The sequence below is a fragment of the Ostrea edulis genome, chromosome 6 (assembly GCF_947568905.1).
Source record: "Ostrea edulis chromosome 6, xbOstEdul1.1, whole genome shotgun sequence".
NCBI classification, from domain to species: Eukaryota; Metazoa; Mollusca; class Bivalvia; order Ostreida; family Ostreidae; genus Ostrea; species Ostrea edulis.
This window is the reverse complement of record NC_079169.1, coordinates 4,731,279-4,749,318: the sequence shown is the minus strand read 5'-3', so window position 1 is coordinate 4,749,318 and position 18,040 is coordinate 4,731,279.

Below are 18,040 nucleotides of genomic sequence, written 5' to 3'. Positions count from 1 at the left end.
GCATATTTAATTTCAACTTCAGAGTACTTGTTCATATATATGGTGTTTATATCTCTCAACTGATTCAATACACAAGAGTTTGCTCTGCGTATGGTCAGTATTAGATTGACGCAGGCTACTGACAAACAAGTTGATAGTGCAGAGGTTTGAACAGTCTTGTTTAAAGTCAGTATTTCCCAACTTTTCTGGTCGTTATAACAATCTAGTTTGCCAATACAACCTATCATTGGGTCAAATTTGTCTGACATGTTTCATATCGATTGTTAGGCCGTTCTTGACGCTTTAATTTTTAGTACGGATGACTCCGTTTACCTGATCAGGATATAGGGCTAGTTGCGGGTGTGACCGGTCGACAGGGGATGCTTATCCCACCTCTGGTATATCCAGCGACCCATGTTTGCCAAACTCTCTATTTTGTTTTGCTTATAGGAGTTATGAGATTGATCACGGTTCGTTATCTTCACCTTTCATTCAGAGTTTGTGAAAACTTGCATGACAGCTGAAGACGTGTCTGGGATACATTTAGAAAATGGTAGAGCTGATTGTTATGTTTTTTGGTGTGGCGAGGATGGACGAATTAAGCGATATAAGACCTTAACCGTGCGAGAATTTTTTTTTAAGAGGATAGATATGTAGCTCTCAATCTGCTCCAATATTTTTCCAGATAGCTACAAATCTGCAGCTAACCTATACTGTAACACGCATTATTTGTGTATTACAGGCCCGGTGTGTGCAGGAGTGGTAGGACTAAAGATGCCAAGGTATTGTTTATTTGGGGACACTGTTAACCACGACTCTAGAATGGAGTCCTCGGGATTAGGTGAGATCGACATTTTACTCCAAGTATTCTAAATACATTTTTAACCTTAATTGTTTTTCCATTGAAATCTTTGAATCCATGCTCTATCTCAACGATACAACAAAATAGTGATGATATCATTAAAAACATGACCTCTGGATCAGTTAAAATCTTTGAATTCAAGCTCTCCGTATCCACGTGAGCCAACCATGCCACGCAATTTTGGAAAAGATAGGGGGATTCCATCTGACTTACCGTGGCCAGGTTGCAATGAAGGTAATGGTTTTTTTTCATTTGTGTTGCTGTGAAATTAATATCAGGGAACACAGTTTGTCTCAGTTTATGGTAGATTAAGCAGTACTCTTAGAATCAAGGTTTCCCCCATATTCTGCACGGGTATCCTTAGCCACAGTTATATAAGAAAATGAATTGCTTTAATTTCACCCCAATACTACCTGATGTTTACGGACATGGGATACCAAGCAATGCTATATAATTTTGTAGCACTATTTGTAAATGCTCTAATATTGCTAAAATTCCATATTGGCAACAAAGTTTCTTATAAAACCACCATACAATTTATTACTCAAATATTTACATCCTTCACAAACGCCTTTTAATGGTGTATTTCGATTTACATTGTTGTTGATCAAATAATAAAGGACAATCCTGCTTCATTTGGTGCATCGACAATCTTGTGAATATTATGACCTAAATGTGTATTTGAATGGAGCATGAAGGTGAATTAGGGTCGATATGTGAAATGCACGATTCTCTTCACTCTTATCATGTGAATTATCTTTAAATGGCTCTGGTAGAATTACAACAATGGCCTCTTCACCGCCATTGACGGAAAAAGTGAAGACAACGAACAGTGATCAGTACAAATCCCCTGTCGACCGGCCACACCGGCCGTAGTTGATTAGGTAAACAGGGTAATCCTTAGTCAATATCAGTGTGTAAAGATCGACATAACAATTGGTAAAAGACATGTCAGACAGCATTTTACCCAATAACAAGATGTATTGGTAAATTCGATCGTTATAATGACCATAAAATTTGCAAAATGCTGACTTTAAACGAGACTGTTAAAATACGGGAAATAACCACCTTGCTTTCAAATGGTTTTTCTTTCAAAAATAAATTGTCTGCTTACATTTTTATATTATAATTGTGCTCATGGCGGGTGTGACCGGTCGGCAGGGAATGATTACTCCAATTTGGCACCTGATCCCACCTCTGGTGTGTCCAGGGGTCCGTGCTTAGCCTATTCCTCATTTTGATTTTTTATAGTAGTAAGGAGATTGATGACCGTTTGATATCTTTACATTTCCATATGTAAAACTTAGACGGTACCAATTTTAATGCACCAGATGCGCATTTCGACAAATAATGTCTCTTCAGTGATGCTCAACCGAAATGTTTGATATCCGAAATAACTATGACGTTTTAGAGCTAAATATAGCCAAAAACAGCGTGCCAAAAAGTGGAGCCAAATTCGTCCAAGGATAAGAGCTATGCATGAGGGAGATAATCCTTAATTTTGAAATGAATTTCTAAATTTTATAACAGCAATTAAATATACATCCGTATTTTCAAGCTAGTAACGAAGTACTTAGCTACTGGGCTGTAGAGACCCTCGGGGACTAACAGTCCACCAGTAGAGGCCTCGACCCAGGGGTCATAATGTAAAACTTATACGGTAGCAATTTTGATGCACCAGATGCGCATTTCGACAAATAATATCTCTTCAGTGATGCTCAACCGAAATGTTTGAAATCCGAAATAACTATGACGTTTTAGAGCTAAATATAGCCAAAAACAGCGTGCCAAAAAATGGAGCCAAATTCGTCCAAGGATATATATCAAATTCTTTTCCCCTTCAAATGCGATAACGTGGTTATTGATTCTTTCTTTTCCAGGGCATAGGTACGGTACCCACGTATTTTCTGACGGGAAAGACGGGTTTGATGTGCATCTGCCTTCTTTGGAGATAGCGGCAGCATTAGAGGACCATGAATTTAAATAGCTAACTATTTTGCTCTGATCAACCGTATTCAGAAATGGAAAGCAACGAATTTGATATCCATGCCAAAATTCAGCTTCGTGGAAACGAAAAGGTGTAAACGTCCACTGTAGCTGTGTATGTCTACTCTGGTTATATAAACGCTTACAGAATTCCAGGGAAGAACACTTTCAAAAATTGTCTCCGTGTTATGTAACTGTTAGATACCCATTCAAGATTGCATTAAAGGTACTCAATAAATCTTCAATGCATGATGATACAGTGGTTGATATTGCTGTAAAATTGTAGAGGACTTATCATAACTATTTCTACATTCTGAACTTTATGTTGATGTATTCTGTTATTTATTTTTAAATTATTCCTTCATTGTTATTATTATTTTGTTCAATAAACACAAATTGTATGCCTTTTTCCTGCTGTGACTGTATTCATTATAATTCTGTATGTACAATGTGCAATATCACATCATTGTAAATGTGTTATTTCATTTATTATAACATGCCTAACAGAAAATGTCACAGTTCCTTAAAGTGTTTATTAAATTTCATCAAAGTTTTAAAGTGTTCAATATCGTTAACGAGAAGTCATAGGTCATTTAAATATTTTTCTCGGGGGCACATGTCGTTGTTATTTACACAGATCACCAACAAAAGTCCCCTTTATATATTACAGTATGTCGGATATTTTTATAAACATTTTAAGTATATTAAGTTAATTGATGTTAAGATTGAGTTGACCAGAAACTTGACATGGTTAAGTAAACACGTGAACTTTATTGGAGGTGTGGTTTTTCAGTTCCAATTGTCTTTCAAAGTATGCAGTGGGGAAAATGCCAGGAACGTGTGAGGCGACTATTTAGAAAAATAGAGGTTTTAACCGCAATCGTTCACAGAAAAAGTACACTGTAACTGGAATGATTTTTGTATGTAGGTCTCTGCTCTATCACCCTTTTTCATGTCCAATGATTACCAATAAATGTTCTGTAATGTCATTATCATATAGCTACATGTAAACATATTCTAGTGGTTTAAATTGATACAATGAAAGGCGAAGATAACGAACAGTGATCAATCTCACAACTCTTATAAGCAATATAAGATAGAGAGATGGGCAAACACGGAACCCTGGATATACCAAAGGTGGGATTTATTCATGTCCTCGTCAGGGTTATAAATTAAAGTAGTATTAGCCATGATGTAAAAGTGTGTAATATTACATTTACGAACACTTTCAGTGTTATATTGCTATCTTCAATGATTTTGCCTTCGACTTGTTTACAAATTGTAATGATAACCATTTTGTCATGAATGATATGCAATTGTAACTAGTGCGCATATGAATCTATTTCTTCTTGATGAATATAGTACATCTATTTCAACGGCTGGTAATTCCGATAGTAATGAAACCAGAATGTAAATAAAAGAAATAAGTAATACATGAGGATATGAACCCAAACGCTTCACATCGTCCTACTTTATGAAGCGCATTATCGATTCGTGAAAAGTATTTTATTTATTAAGATTCATACGCGCATTGTTCACAACCGCATCACCTTCGTTGTTGCCAGACCCACAAATGATGTGAATTAATGGAAATATTCGGAAATAGCATATCATTGAGATTTATTTAGTGCCAACAATTCTTTAAAACTGTTTTGCATCTTATCCCCCTGTTGACGTTGTCAATCCTGTTCAATAAATTTCTTTTCTTGAAATAAACAAGATGTGTTTGTGAAGCACTGATACCCCGAAAGATTAAACTCCAAAGACAGTCATAAAGTTTTACACGAAGTTTTGTCACAAGAAATACACGTTTGAAACAAAAACGACCAAGCACTGCCGTTCAAATGTTATGACCAGGGTTAAAGTTTTTCAAAGGAAGGTCAAACCCCAAGGTAAAAGTCACAAGATTAGAAATTTTGGTACATTCTCTACTAAAAAGCTTTATCACAAGGAAATTACATGTAGGTGTGAAACGTGAAAGTCCTATCACTATCCATTCAACATCATAGCCAAGTTTTGGGAGGAAATTTACAGACAAGCAAACAGATGGACAGATTCAACACTGTATCCCCTTCCCCCGAATTTCCGATTACAAGGACATTAAATCTGTGTGTTTTACACGGAAATTTTCACCATGTCTCTCAAGAAAATGTGCATATAATATAACAAGCAATCTTCTGTAATTCTTAAAATACATATACAATGACTTTCAGCGATGAAACTTTATACACTACTGTTTCATTAAACTCAATGTTTTTATTAAGCAAATTATGTATTACTTTATGACGTAATACGTTTCTTTTTTGCAAATGAGTGAAAATTTGGACATTGTTTTGATGAAAGATAAATATAATGAACAATGATCAATTTCAAAATTTCTATAAGGAATACAAAATAAGTTTGGTAAACACGGATCCCTGGATATACCAGAGGTGGGATCGGGTGCCTAGGGTAATATACATCCCCTGTCGATCGGTCACACCCGCCCTATGTCTTGAAAGAGTAACTGGAGTTATTCCTAGACAAAATCAGTATGCCAGGAACGGCCCAACAACTGGTATGAAACACGTCAGAAAGCATTACACCCAATGATGGGTTGTATTGGCAAACTAGATCATTATAACGACATTGCAAAATGTTGACTTTAAACGAGACTGTTGAAACCCGTGTAGCATCAACTTGTTTATCAATAGCCTGACGTGTATTAAAAACTTATCATACGCAGAAAAGAAGCTCTTGCGTATCGAATCAGTTGATAGATATAAACACCATATACAATAATGATATGATATATGATATATATATATATACAATAAGAAACATGACTGTTGATATCTATCCTGTTTCCTTCGTGTAGGAGTAGAAGTAGAAACAGTACTAGTCTTTTGATACATGCAGAGAGAAAGAGAGAGAGAAATGATGTATCATCTATCATTTCTGTAGAAGCATTCAATGTTGATATCGATAATCACCAATTCGATCCAACCCGTAGTTACTTCTGTAGAAGATACTTCTGATTGAATTCATACATAACACGTTAGCAGTAATTTTATGAATTTTGCCTGTTCACCTTACTGGTTTTCTGCAGTGTATAGGATTTTAAGGTCATTTATTCCCAGAAATATGGAACACTGCTGTGATTTATCAACGATGGTACAATTAAATCATAAAAACCTTCTGATAGACACATTCACGTTTCAGCAGTGCAATGTTACTCATAGGTTATATATTGTATTTCAACCTGTTCTCACTGGTAAACATTCTAATGATTGTATAAATTCACGCGAGTTTCACCAGATTATTTAAGAGTACTACTTATGTTAAACTTCAATATTTAAACATTTTGGACAGGATGTATAAGTGTTATTAACATTTCATAAGTGCATATAGCAGCTGCCCATCAAATACAACTGATGACGAATCAATAATTTTAAATCACAGAGAGTAAACATGCTAAATTATAAAACACTTTCCACAGAAACCTATTTCATTTTCCAGGAATCCAGCAACAAATGTTCTTCAGAATGCATATCACAAGTTTTACCGTTTTCTCCTGCATCACGTATGTCCTGATTTTAAAAGCTGGTATGTAAATCTTGTTTCTATTTGATAATAATGATAGTGTGATATTGAGATTATTTAATTATAGTATGATGTCTTTACAATTACAGTGTACACAGCTGAATGAAAGGTAGTGTTTCCCTGTTGTTGACTTACACAGTTATTGACTTGATTAAATCTCGGACAATCGCAGAATGGATCTGTTTCTCTGGATCAACGTAAACTTGATCGAGTTTGTATGCGTTTTCTTATACACACCTTCCGTTTGTCAGGACAGTTTTAGAATCACAAAACCCACTAAAATTGAGGTAATCAACAGGTAAATCGATGGGCAACGAAGGTAAGTTCTATCCTCTAGAATCATAGGTTCAATCTTATATTTGACTCCACTTTTTGGGCACACTGTTTTCCCCTATAATAGCTCTAAAACTTCATTGTTATTTCGGATATCAAACATTTCGGTTGAGCATCACTGAAGATACATTATTTGTCGAAATGTGCATCTGGTTCATCAAAATTGGTACCGTATAAGTTTTACATTTGATAGTTAATTCTTCAAATAAATATCTTAGTAACAAATAAAAATAATAAATGATGTATGTTGCTGTATAAGTAATTTTTTTTATCATATACACCTGTACATGTACCTGTATCAACGTCAGAAAATTGCAAATTTCCATAAACAGCAATATCTAACTTTCACAAAAACTGGTTGAAACGATGTAATAGTATTCATAACACAATTTCAAGACACTGCGTCTTTAAAAAAAAATATACAAATATTTGTGAAAATTAAAGGAAATCTATCTCACAATGGACTTGATAGATAATTAAACGAAAACAGTTATTACCCTTTGATTCAATATTTTGAAATTTATAATTGGTTATTCATATATAAGTTAGACTTTTGAAATATGTTATGGTTAACAAGATTTTTTACAATAACTATTCAAAAACGCTCCAACAAAAGTTATGTTCCTGTCATGCATAAATCTTGTTATATCATTGACTTTGCGAAATCTTATGACATCACAGGAGGGTGGAACTATATTAATACATATTAACAGACAATATTTCTTGAAATAGAGACTTTTGGTACTTAAATCAGATAAAGGCTTACACTTGAAATGAGTTCTAAATTATAGAAGACGCATATAATTTTTGCATCGATCCTAATAGTTCCTTGCTCCACGTGCTCTTTTAGGTTTGTCAAAACCATGGCTTTAGTAGGAGACATAAAATAGCACACTTCATTCACTTGCAACTTTTAAGCTTAAGGACGCCCGCTCCTGACTGGATATGTAAGAAAAAAAATGCATGTATTTAAGAAAGGGTCCAATCCTGAACCAAAATTGAGGTCCAATCCGGCACGTTTATCGTGGAAACGACCATAGTCCAATCCTTTACATTAGCAAATGTTGAAGTCAAGATATCTATTTAACCAAGGCGTTTTAAGGGACAAATCGCATACACTGTTTCAAGTTTTCATAAAAAGATATGTGCAGAGTCTATTTTACCGAAATTATCTTTATTAAAATGCATGAAAACATGATTAGAAACATCTTCGCCCGCTTCGAGTTCTATCCAAACAGCATCGTTAACTTCGATCAAAGAATTTACAGTTGTACGCGTACATGAGTAAGAATTCCAACAACCAAGCAACTCAATGATGCCTCCCTGGCCAGGCAGTGGTTTGAATTAATAAATTCGTCGTCTAATAAGTCGGTAAAATGAAGAGTTTTAAGCGACTACCTTTGTTTGGAACAGCCGTCCGCCATCTTGTTTTGTCCAATCCTGCACACGATCATGACAGTGAATACTATTGTTCGCATTTCTTTCAACTTTTCTAGCTCTGTGGTATTTGAGAAAATGTTTGAAGATTTCCCTTATATATTCGAATGTAAAACCTATTGTGGCCTCGCCCCATGAATTGAACAAACTTGAATCTGCACTATATCAAAAAGCTTTCATGTAAATTTGAAATTTTCTGGTCCAGTGATTTTTGAGAAGATTGTTAAAAATTTTCCCTATATACTCGCATGTAAAATTTTATCCCCTATTGTGGCCATGACTTGAACAAACTTGCATCCACACCATGTCAGGAATCTTTCATCTAAATTTAAATTTTCCTGGGCTGCTGGTTCTTGAGAAAAATTCTAAATGATAACATCCTATTTTTGCATTTTCGTTATTATCTCCCTTTGGAGAAGGGCGTTGCCTTTCAATTGAAAAATAATCTTAATTCCTTTTTTACTTAAGGATGCGTTTTGCCAAGTTTGGTTGAAAATGCTTAGTGGTTGTGGTTCTGGAGAAGAAGTCGAAAATGTGAAAGTTTACAGACAGAAGGACGACGGAAAACGGGTGATCATATAAGCTCGCTAGAACTTTCAGTTCGGGTGAGTTAAAATTATAATGAAGATGGCTAGTACTGAGCTCGCATTTGTACAATCTGTCAGAAAAAAATACGGATCCGCCATTGAGATGTTTTTCGACGGAAAATCAAAAGTTGAAACAAGTGAATTTTGAGGGTTGTAAATTTACAAGGGTATAACAAAACATTTATTGACTGATTCTCGTGAGACGTGTTTGTTGGGTACTTGAACGGAAATGATTCCTACTACCTCTGGCTACAGCTTGGTTCCCATGTGAAATGATCCCTACTACCTCTGGCCACATCTTGGTTCCCATGTCCATGAAAACACACGTTCTCTGAAATTTCGGTCAACAAATGTAAATAAAGTTGAAATCCGATCTGAAAATAAGAAACATTATCATTATGTTGTTACTTAACAAAGAAAATGGAAAGAGCCGATTTTTTTGCAGGCATGCATTGTAGTTATCAAGTATACGTTAACGTTACGTAAGTTGTGTATGCGATGTATGCGATTTGATCACGCCTCAGACAAAATTGTTGAAATCTAATTGGTTAGATCTTGGTCACATGACGCCGTGAAAAAAACACCGTATCATGCGAGTAAAATCCGTATTGGGCGAGTAATTTTATTTATTGTCGGGTTCGACTTGCAGCCGTACCAAAATGGCGAAGCGATTTGGGCAGACGACTGCAACATAAATAGACGAAAAAAAGGCTAACGGTTAATTCAGAGAATTCACTTCGGTGTAATGCAAATGTGAGGCCTATGATGCGGTAAGTTGTATGATATAGACCCCTACATATACAGTTAGAGGTCTTCGACGTGATAAATGCGTTACACAGTTAGATAGTGACCTGATACGGAAAAATACATGGTGTGAAAAGAAAACCAGTATCGGACAAGGCGAAGCACAGTTAGTTACACGGGTTTTCTTTTCACACCATGTATTTTTCCGTATCAAGTCACTATTTAACTGTGTAACTAATAGAGTCATCAAGAAATATTATATTGATATAACAAATACACAAATATTAAGCACGAGGAACGTTGCAGTAAGAAGATGGAACTTTGGACGACGATATAGAATACCGTTTTGATAAATTTAATATAACAAAGTAGAATCGATTTTCATGATATATCATTATGCATTGCATGATGAAACCAAAATAAACTGTTGATTTATTATATACAAAGTATGGTATTGGTGGATTGGCGGGAACACCCTGAGGAAGGTTGGTGATTGGAGATGGGAATCAACCAATGAAAAAGTTGGATATAGGTTCTTTTATCCATCGGAACCCAATAGGCCAACGACAGAAAGATGCCTGTGCTATTTTAGTCATCGCAGGAGAATGTTTTATTGAGGAGATAAGACATGCAGACATAAAATCGGTTTTATAACTAATATGAAATTCACATACCATTAGGGTGTAAAGCAAAACGATTCATGATTAAAAGTAATGGAATCATAAATGGATTCTGCTATTTTAAATTATGCAACCATATCTGAAGTAGGAACAAGTACACGGTTCCTATTAAAGGTGAACCCCAAACTGGACACCTGTTTACTGCCAAGAGTATTATAAATGGAACAGGTAAACAACAAAAACGGAAAACGGAAATATTCATATCTAGTAATCAATCATTCAAAAACTTACTTTGTTAAACACCACTCTGATTCCACAAATAAGTACTCTGAAGTTGAAATAAAAAATATGTTAGAGTTCCTGATTGACAATATCTTCGTGGTCTTTGGTGATCAGGTCTTCCAACAGTCTGTTGGAATTCCCATGGACACGAATTGTCCTCCGTTGTTATCTGACCTGTTTTTATATTCATGTGAAGCAGAATTTATTCAAAAACTTCTACGTGAGAAGACAAAATCTCTCGCTGTGGCCTTCAATTCAACTTTTAGATATATCGATGACGTTTTGTCTATTAACAATGATAGCTTTCAGTCATATGTCGATTTGATATATCCCTGTGAGCTCGAAATAAAGGACACCACAGAGTCGTCCACTTCTGCTTCATACTTAAATATTTTATTGAAAGTAGACATTAACGGCAAACTGACAACTCAACTGTATGACAAACGGGATGATTTCAGCTTCTCAATCGTCAACTTCCCATATTTATGTAGCAATATTCCATTATCACCTGCATATGGTGTTTATATATATCAACTGATTCGATATGCAAGAGCTTGTTCTGCGTATAGTCAGTTTTTAAATGGAGGTAAGCTACTGACAAACAAGTTGATGGTACAGGGATTTCAACAGTCTCGATTGAAGTCAGCATTTCGCAAATTATATGGTCGTTATAACGATCTACTTCGTCAGTACAACCTCGCATTAGGTCAAATGCTGTCTGACGTGTTTCATACCGATTGTTAAGCCGTTCTTGGCACACTGATTTTGACTACGTATAACTCCGTTTACCTGATCAGGATATAGGGCTCACGACGGGTGGGTGTGACCGGTCAACAGGGGATGCTTACTCCTCCTAGGCACCTGATCCCACCTCTGGTGTGTGCAGGGGTCCGTGTTTGCCCAACTATCTATTTTATATTCCTTATAGGAGTTATGAGATTGATCACTGTTCGTTATCTTCACCTTGCATGTAGCAGTACCCCTCCGCACACTTGTTTTTCAAATATACATAATTCATATCGAAACATTTATTAATGTAAACTGTTTAGTAAAATAACCATAACGAAATTCTTACAAACACCCGGAAGTTTTGTCCTTAAAGTTTTCTGCTAAATTTCTTATATAGCGTTATTTTGTAGGGTTTCGATCGAGGAGCAGAAAAAAATCAGTTTGGTCAGACAATATTAAATGATACTTGAAACGGTACATGCAGTTTTGCGATCCCGACCATCAGACTTAGATTAGTAGTACTGGTGACATTATCATGTACTGTACTGTACAGACAGATTTTTATTCCCCATTTCAAGACTATCTAAGGATGTATCCATTGATGCTAGTTTAAAATTGATCTTTTATCAAATAGTATGCAATCTTGTGACTGGTATTAAATGGATATGATTAAAATCAGGGGATTAATCGCCAATGCCGACATTCTTCAGTTACTAGTAATTCAGTTTAAATCCTGGTCAGGTTCGTTGCATTTATTCCTTTCCTGTTACATTTTGTACCATATACCACCCCCTTGAACTGACAGGTGAAAATGCCAGCCAGATCCTGAGTTTATGTCTTCAAAGTGTGAAGAATTTTAATGAGGGAAGGATGTGGCGGTCAAACGGTTCCGATCACAGGTGGCTAAATACATTTTAGCTACGCAGTTGGTAGAGCACCTGATTAGAGATGGGGGCTCGGGTTTGAATCTCGAATTGGTCTGTTGCATTTACTTCCTCTCTGTTACATTTGGTGTTGTAATCAAAATTAAGAAAAATAAATCACATTGCAAAATAAATCCAGTAGGCTTAAGCTATGCTCTTCGGTGGCGGATCTAGAGGAGTATAGGGTTAGAACTTCCCACCCCCTTTGGTCACATTTGTCTTTTAGAATAGGCCATTTTTGTCATTTTGAGCGAAAAGGTAAATATTTTGTTCGCAATCCCCATTTGTTTATTTTTACACTTGATGCTGTGATCAGGATTAGAAAAATTAAATTACATTGCAAATTTAATTCAGTGGATTTAAGCTATGTGTGTCGCTAGCGGATCATCCCGTGGGGATCCGGGTTAGAATAGGGGATCCGGGTTAGAATAGATCCTCAGTACCCCCTTGCTTGTCGTAATACGGGACTAAATGGACGGTCCTTCGGATGAGACTGCAAAACCGAAGACCCCGTGTCACAGCAGATGTGGCACGATAAAAATCCCTCCCTGCTTAAAGGCCATAAGCGCCGAGTATAGAAAATGCGTTAATTCAAGTGAGCGATGACCATACATATATACATACATACATACATCACACACAGAATCACATATCAACCTAGAAAATTGCAATTTACCTTAACAGCAGTATCAAAATTTCACAAAAATTGGTTATAACGATATAATAGTATTCATAACAAGAAAAATAAAAGAAATCTTTTGCATAATGGACTTGATATGCAAACCAATGAAAACAGAGTTATTGCCCTTGGATGTTTTGAAACATATCATTGATTATTCATATATATATATATATATAATGTATATCCAATAATAAAAGTCAAGAAACACAAAACTCGAATAACATTTCACTGTTAGCGCTTTCGGCTTTAATGCCTCTTCAGACAGTTATAAAATGAAATAATATTGCTAAATATTTACATTTGCAACTGTTTTCTCCTACATAACACTAATACGAGCAATACGTATTTATTTCTGGATAAATCTACTACGGGGTCAACAGAGGTCACGGCTGTGCGTATGAACATTTGTTAAAAGTAGGTAACAGGTACTACTTTTACTAAGGCAATACACATCTAGCAATCGCTCTCACTTACTACAGAAATCTTTCAATAGATGAAATCAACACCACAAAATGTATTTACGGTTTTATTTGTATTCCAAGCAGTGGACTTTCATCAATAATTGATAAAAGCATAACTGTAAACAATGTCTTTAGTTACTAGCCTACTAGGCCTAATGTATGTCTAAAATTTCGTCTGCTACAACTTCACCCTGGTCATCAGTGATGCGGAATTGTACCTACTGCTAGACGATGACATTAGGCTTTAGCAAAAAGGTCATTCACAGGATGTATGGCCGATAAGTCGTCAAAGTGCATTAAGACCTACACACCACACTGCTTCCGTGCCACAGCAGCAAGTTTATGTCCGGACATCGAAGCGAGGCGTCGTTAAAAACCTATTACATAAAAAAAAAACGAGTCAAAAGAAGCGTTCAGTGAGCTCATGTTTATCAACAATTACATATCCAAATCCAAACCGTCCCTTACCTTCGTGCAGTTCCACATTCTCTGCGATGTTCAGTTCTTTCCGGAGATTCATCTGAGCTGCGTCCTCTGTCCTGTCTATAAATGATTTGCCTACACCTGACGACTGCCGCCCTGTTCTTCATGTTCCTCCATCTCAGTCTTCTGTTAACTCCGTAATATCCACAGAATATCTTTCAAAGTCGGTCTTCAACGTCTTCACTTTTCAAAAGTCAAAGCGCATCACAACTCTAAGTGTAACACAGCGCATCCCCGTTTAAATCATAATTCCCCCACCCCCTAAAATTAGACATATGGAAGAGTTTTCCATTATATACTCCCGAGTTAATGTATAAGTATATGTTGATATACTTGCTTTCTAGCGTCTTAATAATTAAAACAGTTCTTCATTTTATAGAACTTTGTTTTGTGTTGTCGTCATTTTGAACATCTATGACGCTTCGTTGTGGACGTCAACAATTTGAAATGTATGGAAACGTGTTGTTAACACAATTCAGCAATGTTACCGACCAAAAATGTAAATATAAGTAATAAGGTATCATTTTAAAATATTTATCGGGATATAAATACGGGTTGGTACCAAACTTCCACCAGAGTTCGTTTGCTCACAAACCAAACTCTTCCACTTAGGCATTATGGGATAGCGATTTCTTAGGCCGCGTATACTGTGACGTCACTGTAGAATGACGAAAAAACATAACGTCAAACGTAAACAACTTTCAAAACAAGAACGTAAACATCAAGTTCATTACTTTACACAATAATTTGAACAGAGTCTCTCTACTTTTTGATGATCTTTTGATCATTTTATGTTTAAAATAAAATCCATACTTTTATATTAATGCTCTTAATATCAATATCTTCAAACTTTTAACTGCGAACTACTTCTTTAGTGTTATTTGCCTGCGTGATAATCGCGGACTCACAATATACAAATCTGTATATTGTGCTGCGTCACATAGGAGAGGTCTATTCGTAGGTGACGTAATGAGGCCTCGACGGGGAGTTTGGGGTTGGTACATGATCAAATTTTCCATAAAGCCCTTCGGGCTTTATGGAATTTGATCACGTGACCAACCCGTATTTATATCCCGATAAATATTTTTAAATGATACCTTATTTCTTAAGTAACGTCAACATATCACGACGTAAGTAATTGTCCTTTGTGACGTCATAATAAATTACACTGGTAGCGGTATAATACACACAATATTAGACAAAACTTGGAAATCAATTACAGATTTCAGTTCAATGTAGTTTCAATTTTACACAGTTATTTTCTATTAAGTTTGGGATTAAACAATTTTATAAAGTATTCCTCCTTTGTAACTCTGGAAATTTCGCAGTCATTATACATTTTATAAAATGGAAATATGTTGAAATCTCCATGACCACAATTGGCAAAATGTTCGGAACATGGCGAATTCCTGATACTTGGATCGCGAATTTGCTGCTTGTGGACGTGCACACGGGCGTTCAGTTTGTTGGTTTGTCCGATGTAGTTTTCATTACAGGTAGGGCAGGTCATACAATATATTACATTTTCGGATTTGCATGTCATGTTAGAATTTGGTGTTAATTTTTTGCCGCATTTAAGAATTTTTTCTCTGCCTTCCTCTAGATGATTGCATGTACCGCAACGTGAATCACCACATTTTTGCACGGATTTGGAATTTTCCGTAGTAAATCGGGCACGCGTTAGAATTCTCTTCAGATTAGGAGCCTGTCTTCTGCTGTTTTTTTATTTGAGATTCTTTTATCAGGTTTTTGAGATTTTGGGATTGTTCTAATATAGGAAAAAATCTTCTAGCTGTTCCAAAAATATTGTGGTTGCGAGGGTTATGCGTAATTACAAAAGGAATATCGTTGTTTACATCGTTTTCTTCGTGTCGGGAGTTTCTTAAGATAGATATAGGTGTGTTCCGTGCTTTTGTAATTCCGTCATTAATGAAGTTTTCCGGATAATGTTGTCGCCGAAGGTATGCTTTCAATTCCTCCAGTCTTTTTGACCGTAATGAAGTATCCGTAATTATTGTACATATCCGTCTAGCCATGTTGTATGGAATGTTACGTTTAGTATGGGAAGGGTGGCATGAATGGAAATCTAAATATTGATGTGAATCTGTTTCTTTGCAATAAAGATCCGTGATTATATTGGTATCATCCTTAATGATTCGGAGATCCAAAAATGGTAGTTCTTTATCACTCATATCCATAGTAAATTGAATTGATTGATGTAATTGATTGATTTCAGCATGGAATTTTTGTAAATCATCTGTAGTTTTATTCCAAAAAATGAAAATATCATCGAAGTATCTTTTCCAATTATGTCTAATATATTGTGCAAGATTTGCCTAAAACATCTCAGGAAGTTTATTCTGTAGTTTTTTCCCCCAAGTAACCCATTACTAAGGTTGCATAGGTAGGAGCCACCTTTGTCCCCATGGCCGTGCCTTTAATTTGAAGATAGAATTGATCATCAAATTGAAAATGGTTATTTTCTAAAACTACTTGAAGAGCTTTAAGCATAAAATCTTTGGAAAATCTTTCGTTAATTTCTGTTGGATATTTCTCAATCCAAAATTTTACTGCTTCTAGTCCCAAGTCATGTGGTATGTTGGTGTACAGACTGGTAACATCAAAACTAACCAAAAGTGTGTCTTCCTGTACTTTTTCTGGAATGTAATTGAGAAAATCCAAATCATCACGGATAAAACTGGGTACCTTTTTGCATAGTGGTTTAAGAATTAAGTCGAGTAAATTACTTAATCTCTGAGTGCTTGACGAAGGTCCTGCTACTATTGGGCGGAGTTTTAAATCCCAGGGTTTGGAAATTTTTATGTAAGAATTCTGGCTCCCTTTTAGATTTTCCTGAATTTCCTTTGATTTATGAATTTTTGGTAGGCCGTAGAAATTACTGGTTTTCACTTCAAAGTTAGTGAGATAGTCCATTTCGTTTTTTGTGAAATTATCAGCAAATTCCTTTGTTAGTTTTTGTATTTTAAGTATGGTTTTTCGGTCTTCCTTTTGACTTAGTTTTTTATAAAAGTGATCATCCTGTAGTTGGACAATATTCTAGTGCTTGAAGTCCTAGTGGACAAGTAATATTAGTATATAAATTAACAACATCAAACGTTACTAATATTGCGTTCTCGTTTACCTTATCAGGTAAGTGTCGTAAGAAATCTAAATCATCACGGACAAAACTGTTGACTTCATTACACAGAGGTTTTAATATAATGTCCATGGATTACAGTACATCTTGTATACCATTCCTGAATGTTTCTGTTATCAGAAAGGAGGATAAAATAATTACAGATATTTTTTACAAACACACGGACACTCACCAGTATTTACACTTTTCGTCCTCGCATCCAACACACACAAAACGTGCCATACCTTACAACCTCGCCAGAAGAATATGTACCATCGTTAGCGAAAAACCTACCAGAGAACAACGTTTAGGGGAATTAAATAGTTATTTACAAAAACAGAATTATCCAATCAAACTTATAAACGACAGAATCAAGAAAGCCAGAGAACTCAATAGAGAAAATCTTATCAATAAATCCAAAATCAATCCCATACAAATTCACACATTTTACCGTTTGTTACAACATACAACCCAAGGAACTCTAATGTTACACCTATCGTTCGGCAACTCAACGACCTACTAAAAACAGATGAAAAAATGGGGAAAATTATGAAGAAATATACTTTTATCAACAGCTAGAGACAACCGAAAAATCTTAGGAGACTGTTATGTAAATCTAATTTTCAGGAAAAGTCCAACAACAAAAATTTCACCGTTACCAAATGTGACGATCGGCGATGCGGAACGTGCCCATACTTAAGGGAAGGAAGTTCGTTCAAATTTAACAACAAGGAATTTACGGTAAATTCAGATATGACGTGCTCCACCAAAAATTTAATTTATGTTATAACATGTGCTGGCTGTGGAAAACATTATATCGGTGAAACTGGAACTACTCTGCGAACTCGTATACGAGTTCATAAACAACACATTTCAGCCCCCGAATACAGAAAAATTAAAGTTAGTGAACATATAGATGTGTGTGGCCACGGACAATTCAGTGTATTTCCGTTTTATAAACTGTATACAGAAAATACTATTTCTCGACGAGAAAAAGAAAGACACTTTATTAAGACTTTAAAACCGGCTCTCAATAGCTTACTGTAAAATATGTTTACTGTTATTATCTATGACGTCATAATATGCTTAACGTAAAATCCTTTTCCCTTCATTCGTTTATGACGTCGTTATGTACGTGAAATGTTAGGACGCCTTTATGACGTCAAACCATTTCAAAACTATTTTAAAATGTAACGCCTGAGGATTATAAAATG